This window comes from Lissotriton vulgaris, chromosome 3_1 (assembly GCF_964263255.1).
Source record: "Lissotriton vulgaris chromosome 3_1, aLisVul1.2, whole genome shotgun sequence".
NCBI classification, from domain to species: Eukaryota; Metazoa; Chordata; class Amphibia; order Caudata; family Salamandridae; genus Lissotriton; species Lissotriton vulgaris.
Genome location: NC_141689.1, coordinates 759,560,926 through 759,568,429, shown reverse-complemented (window position 1 = coordinate 759,568,429; position 7,504 = coordinate 759,560,926).

Here is a 7,504-nt window from a genome sequence, read left to right as displayed (position 1 = left end):
ACCCCTGTACCCCAAAACCCAAACCCTGCCCTAAAACCTAAAAACACCCCTGTACCCCAAAACGCAAACCCTACCCTAAAACCTAAAAACACCCCTGTACCCCAAAACCCAAACCCTGCCCTAAAACCTAAAAACACCCCTGTACCCCAAAACCCAAACCCTACTCTAAAACCTAAAAACACCCCTGTACCCCAAAACCCAAACCCTGCCCTAAAACCTAAAAACACCCCTGTACCCCAAAACCCAAACCCTGCCCTAAAACCTAAAAACACCCCTGTACCCCAAAACCCAAACCCTGCCCTAAAACCTAAAAACACCCCTGTGACGTAATTGGCCCGTTCGCATTAGCGATTAGCTGAACCTACACGTTGTCCTCCTTAACTTGGCTATATATGACAAACGCCATTTTGAATGTTACAGCGGCCATTTTAGATCATGAGCGGCCTCGTGGCCGACGTGCCCTTTAGTCCGTTGTCCGTTCCACTGACCACGCTTATCTGCCCAGCAACAGGCTATTTTTAGTACTGGTCAAGCCGCACATGCGCAGTTCCCACTGACCCGTAAACCTTCAGGAATGTGCACCAAACTGACCAGCGGAGTTGTGCCCCCTCCAATGAGCTGGCAGTATTCCAAAACATGACCATATATGTCTCGAAAATGTGTCTTAAACTTGTGCCGCCTATCTTTTATTGCCCCAAAACTGTATATAATATGAGGTTGCACCGATGTTCGGTGTGATACCTCTAGCATTACCGAAGGGTGCTGTTTGAGTGTACCACCACCCCATGGGGTTTTAATAAACTTGTTCTTTGCATTTTACAGTTTCCGTGCCAACAGTTCTTGAGTGTGAGTGGGTTATCTCCGGAGCGTGTAGGCCTTGGGAACCCCTAAATACTTCAATTGGCGACCACGAAGGGACTCATCGGCGACTCGGATGCCCGAAGGAAAGGTCGTGACGAAGGCTTGGAAACCCGCCATGGGCGCGCGCTGCCACGAGTGACCCGAGTCTTGGCTGCCACGGTGTTTTTTCCTTTCCTTCCGATCTGACCTTCCAGGTGGCGCCGGTCTCCGACTGAGTCTTTGAAGTGTCTGCATCGCTGCGAAAGTGCCGTTTGGCTGATTTGGCTTACAAGACCTTGGCAGTTGGAATCTGGACAGTTGGGAATTTGGTAAGCTTTGTGTTCGGTAAGGTAGTCTTCGGACGCTTACTGAAGTTCTGCGATTTGTGTTCGGTAAGGTAGTCTTCGGACGCTTACTGAAAATCTGTGCTTTGTGATCGGTGAGGTAGTCTTCGGACGCTTGCCGAGTTCTAGGAACTTTGATTTGAGTTAGCTAACATTGTGAATTTGTGATCTTTGAACTTATATGTGTAGTGCACTTCACATAGGCAGGCATGTAGAGATGTTTCTCTAACTTTCTTTTTTTCCTTTGAGCGGCACGATCGTGTGGAGAACTGTAAGTGCCATTTATCCGGTGTCACGCTTTCGTGATACTTTTGAACATGCCTGTTTTCAGTACACTCCGAGGAATGTGTTGTTTAGGAGAAGGTGCCTCAATTAGGTTAGCGGAATCACAGCCGGCTCCCCAGAGGGAACTCCAAATAGGGATATGTATGTAAAGTTCGGCCTTCCCCCTATTATGTACAGTAAATTATGGCATAAATACACCAAAGCCGATCCCGAGTTGCAATGGCCCCTACATGGGTCGTACGATTTGAGTAAAATACAATTTGTAGAGCAATGTATGTTTCAACGCAGGTCTAGACAAAACATGTTTGATTGCGTGCGAATGTGGGAGAAAGCGGCGTGTGAGCGAATAAAGCGTGAGGTTGCCTTGGCGGACAAAGAGCAGCGCAAGGCTGCTCGGGATAAGGCTTTACAGCTTGAGGAAAAGGAGGCTCAGGAGAAGAAAGAAAGGGAGGAACGGGAACGTAATTTGCAAACGACTGGTCAATTTCCTATTCGCCGACCGCTTTACCCTGTCCTTAATAATGAAATTGATGATTTTTCTTTGTTAGATCGGTCACCGCCTCCGTACGTTACGCCGACGGCTCCAGCTGTGGATTCCGATGATGGCGGACAGGATAAGTCGGGCAAGAAGGGTGTATCTGCTCTCAGGTTTTCTGCGGAGAGGTCCTCTCATTTACGTAGTTGGGCTCGCAAAGTGAATAAGCGTACTGTTACTCAGGATCAATTGATATCAGAGAAAACAGGGTGGACGGATCTTGAATTGATGTATTTTCTGTCTTCCTTGGCTGATGAGGTTGTGAGCGCATATCGTGACCTTTTGGATACGTTAGAGCCCAAAGTATTGTCAGTGTATCGTGAAAATTTGACTAAAGGTGATTTTGATCTTTCAGATGTCAATGACCTGTTTGCACAATTGATCAAGCTGCGGGATGAGACAACTCGATTGCGGGAGGAGCGGAAAAGGAAACAAAAGGAGTCTGACTTGGAGCATGATGGGCAGGCCAGAGGGTGTTCTCTCCGTGGTTCAGATAAGAGTTCTGCGTTGCATGTTATGCCTATGCGTGAAGCTGCGCCTTTGTATGTTCCGCCGAGGGGGGAAGGTACGGATGAGGATAAATTGTCAAAGGATGCGAAAGGGTATTTTGTGTATAACTGGGTTTACACTCCATGGAATAGAGCAGATGTCATGGCATTGAAAAATTCTTTACCTGATCTTCGGAAGAATCCAGCGGCTTTTTATGAAGGGGTGGAGGGGGCTATATCGTCTTGTGTGATGACTCTCGTGGACATAGATTTATTTTTTGGCTTAATATTACCACCTGATATGTGGCGGCAGATTCGTAAAAATAATGATGAAACGATATTGGGGGGGACATGGAAGGAAATAAATGCTGCAGATTTAGATAGGGAACTAGCATGTAAGCCTTGTCAGCTAATCCTAGATCTCCCGGCAGCTATCTTACATAAATTAAAAACGCTCGTTCCCTCCAAAAAGATTGATTGGACCATGTTAACGTCGTGCAAGCAGAAACCCGATGAAACGGTTTCAGATTTCTTTACACGCTTTGAGGAGGCATTTCATGATTATAGTGGTCAATCTTTAACAGACGATACGGGTCGGCATTTGTTTGTAGATAAGTATGTAGCTAATCTCCTACCAGAGATTGCAAAGCGATTGAAGTCGAGTGAAAGTTCCTGGGCCACGGCGACCCCTGCGTCCTTGTTAACTATGGCTCAGTATTATGAGCGGCAGGAAATGGAGGCTAAAGAAAGTGTAGAGAAAAAGGCGAAGGAATTGAAAACGAAGGTGATGTTGGCGCAGGTTCGGGGAACACAGGGTAGAGGGAATGATAGAGGTAGACGAGGTGGAGGAAACGCATCGTATGGTCGTACGGACATTGCGGAGGATCAGTGTGCTTATTGTAAGGAGTTTGGGCATTGGGCCGAAGATTGTCCGGTACTTCGTGAACAGCGTAGTCAGCGTGGTCGAGGCAGTGGAAGGTCAAGAGGAGGTTATACTGGAACGAGAGGTGGCGGAGGTGATCGTAGACAGGTTGAGGAGAGGGGCCGTGGCCAGGACGAACGAAATACGTTTGATAGACGGAATCAATATCAGATTTTGGAAGGAGAGAATGTGGAACATCAGGATTATGTGCATGCATAGGATTGCGTAGGATGGGGTAAGGAATCAGTTGAAGTGCCGGTAGATCAGCAAGGTCCATATGTAACAGCGGGTATTTTGGGTTCTACTGATCAATTTTTAGTCGACACAGGAGCTACTCGTAGTGCTCTGTCGAAAAACTTGGTTCCGAGGGCTCCCCTGTCTGGCGAAATGATAACGTGTGTAGGGTTTGATGGCACACCCTCCCCCAGCCCATTGTCCAAGCCCCTTGCACTATGCATTGACAAATACTTTAGCTTTGGCCAATTTTTGTTATCACCCCATACCCCAGACAATATCCTGGGCATTGATTTGCTTAAATATTTTCGAGCAACGATACGCTGCGCTACAGGGGGAGTGCGGGTTATTCTGAATGACAACTACCCTGACCCTGATGATTGCCCTGACCCTGACAGATTTTATGCCATTCTAGACATCCCTGCTTTGGCCTCTTTGCCGCATACGTTGTGGGCGACCTCAGATACGGATGTGGGAGAGATGCGCATTCCACCAATACACATTACTGTAAAAGAGGGGGCCCCTCTACCACGAGTGCCACAGTATAAGATTTCGAAGGAAGGTGAAATTGCATTGACACATATTGTTCAGGATTTGATTTCTGCAGGGGTGGTGGAGGAGGTCCCTTATAATGTCTGTAACAGCCCTATTCTACCGATTCTTAAGAGAGACTCAGATGGCAAGATCTATCGGTTTATTATTGATTTGCGTGAAATAAATAAAATTGTCATTCCCCAATACCCAGTGGTGTCTGATATCACGACTTTGCTTACCTTGGTTCCACCGACGGCCACCACCTTTAGTGTCATTGACTTAAAGAATGCGTTCTTTTCCATCCCTGTTCACCCAGATAGTAGATATCTGTTTGGTTTTACGCTCAATAATAAATCGTATAGATTTTGTCGTGTTCCCCAAGGATATACTGAAAGCCCTAGCATCTACAGCCAGGCTTTGAAACGTCAACTAGATTCCTTTAAATTGCAGTCTGGCGTGGCGCTCATCCAGTACGTGGATGACCTTCTGCTTGCCGCCGACTCCTATGCACAATGTGAACAGAGTACGCTTGCGTTGCTTTCCTTTTTGGCACAAAACAACCACAAGGTTTCCAAGAAAAAGCTTCAATACTGTAGACCCCAGGTGACCTACCTCGGTCATCTGTTGTCTAAGGAGGGGCGGGCATTAACATCTGATCGAATTCAAACAATTTTAGACACACCAGTCCCCCGCACGCAGAGAGATGTGCGTGCCTTCATAGGGTTGACGTCCTTTTGTAGGCAATGGATCATGGGTTTTTCACATATCATAAAACCTTTGCTAGCATTACTGTCCAAAGCCACACCGATGCCTCTTGAGTGGACAGATGAATGTCAGAGAGCTTTTGAACAGTTGAGGCAGGCCCTTTGTTCCGCACCCGTGTTAGGGACACCAGACTACACGAAACTTTTCACATTGTACGTACACGAGAATGATGGGTGTGCGTTGTCAGTGTTAGTGCAGTTACACGGGGATAAGCAGAGACCATGTGCATACTTCTCTGCCATTTTGGATCCTGTAGCACGAGGGCTCCCTGGGTGTTTTCAAGCGGTAGCGGCAACAGCAGTAGCCATACGACAGAGTGAGGGCATAGTGTTATCACACAAATTGTTGGTGCTAGTCCCCCACGCGGTAGATGCCCTGTTAAACCAAACAAAGACCCAATACCTCACGAGTGCACGACTTACAGGATACGAGCTGACACTCTTAGCGCCACACATAACATTGAAAAGATGCGCTACTTTGAACCCTACCACCTTATTGCCCTATCCGGCCGAGGAGGGTCAGGAAGAAAAACATCATGATTGTGTTTTCCTGACTGAGGAACAGACAAAGGGTCGTGTCGATTTACAGGATGTGCCACTTCCTGATGTGGATGGGGAACTGTGGGTTGATGGATCGTGTTTGAGGTTGCCAGATGGTACGACTTCTGCAGCATATGCGATCACGACTCTTAAGACGGTGGTAGAAACAGCTAGAATACCACAAAAATCGGCTCAGATAGCTTTAACAAGAGCCTGCGAATTGAGTGCCGGATTATGTGTGAACATATACACGGACAGCCGGTATGCCTTTGGAGTGGCCCATGACTTCGGGCTCCTCTGGAGGGAACGTGGGTTTCTGACGTCACACGGGGAGCACATTATGCACGGAGAGTTAGTGCGTGATCTCCTAAATGCGTTGCTTTGCCCCAAGAAAGTAGCGATAGTGAAGTGCAGTGCCCATAAGAAGATTACGGATAAAGTGGGTCAAGGAAATGCCTTTGCAGACAGCATAGCAAGGCAGACGGCTATGTCCCGAACTAGCTCCCCTATGTACGTGGTACAATCACAGACTGAGAGATGGAGTGATGCTAGAGCAGAGATACGGGATATTCAAAAATCAGCCACAGAATCTGAACTTACGGCTTGGGCAGCAGATGGGGTACTAGATGACGAAGGTTGTTGGAGAAGTAAAGACATGGAGAAGTGGAAATTGCCTGCGGCTTACTTACAGGCGATGGTCCAGATGACTCATGGACTGGCCCATGTCGGAGCTCTTGCAATCACTCGTCTTTTAACACGAGTTTGGGAACATTCCGAGATTTCGAATACTGCAAAGAGAGTAGTGCAGACCTGCCTGGTATGCTTGCAACACAATCCTGGGAAGGGGACCCATACTCCGAAAGGAGGGTTCGTTCCACCTTCTGCACCGTTTGAAGTGCTTCAAATGGATTACATCCAACTCGAGCGCTGCAATAACCTGAAGTACGTCCTAGTGGTGGTGTGTGCTTTTAGCAAATGGGTTGAGGCCTACCCCACGAAAGACAATACGGCTTTGACAACAGCTAAGGTGTTGCTTAAGGAATTCTTTCCTCGCTTTGGAGTTTGCAGATTTTTGTGGAGCGATAATGGGCCCCATTTTGTTGGAAAGATTGTGGAATATGTACTGAAGGGGTTAGGGATTCAGCAAAAGTTCCACGCTGTATTCCACCCTCAGTCAGCAGGTTTGGTCGAGCGGTACAATGCCACCTTGAAGCTTAAGCTGGCCAAAATCGTGGCGTCTACATCGTTGAAGTGGCCAGATGCATTGCCGCTAGCACTACTATCTCTCAGATCAGTACCCCACTCACGAACTGGCCTTACGCCCTATGAGGTGGTGTTTGGCCGCCCTATGAATATCTGGGGGGTGCCCAAGCCGCGATTAATACATGATGTGCCTTGTGTTATGATGAATGATTATTTGGCACGATTAACAAATGATTTGCTCTCTATTCATCAACAGGTTCGAGAAGCGCTCCCTGATAACTCCACTGGAGAAGGCCACGATCTTCGCCCTGGGGACCATGTAATGGTCCGTTCGTTTGAAAGAGCAAGCAGTTTGGAGCCCAGGTGGAAGGGCCCCGAGCAGGTCCTCCTGGCAACCCGCACCGCAGTACGAGTGACGAACAGGAAGCGGTGGGTGCATTCGACACATTGTCGCCGTGTCTCTCCGGATCTGGTGACTCCTGCTGTGTTGACTGATTATAAGGAAATCTTGGAGAAAGAAAAGAGCCCAGCTGTGACGTCGGCCGAAGTGGAGGGAGCCTTCCCGGACCAATCTGCTACCGGAAGAGAGCGTTACGATCTACGTCCACGATAAGAAGATTTTTGTTCCTTTTTATGACTGGTTGGTTACCGCTCCAGGTTTGTGAAACGGAAACCGGGAATTCCAGGGGGGGGATCAGTTCTGCCAGAGTAGCGACACCCGTCTTGGCCCGGAGAAGAAAACAACGGCTACCTCGGAGTTCAGCACCGCATTTTTTCTTTTTTTTTTTAGGTATACACGCACGTGTATCTGAGAC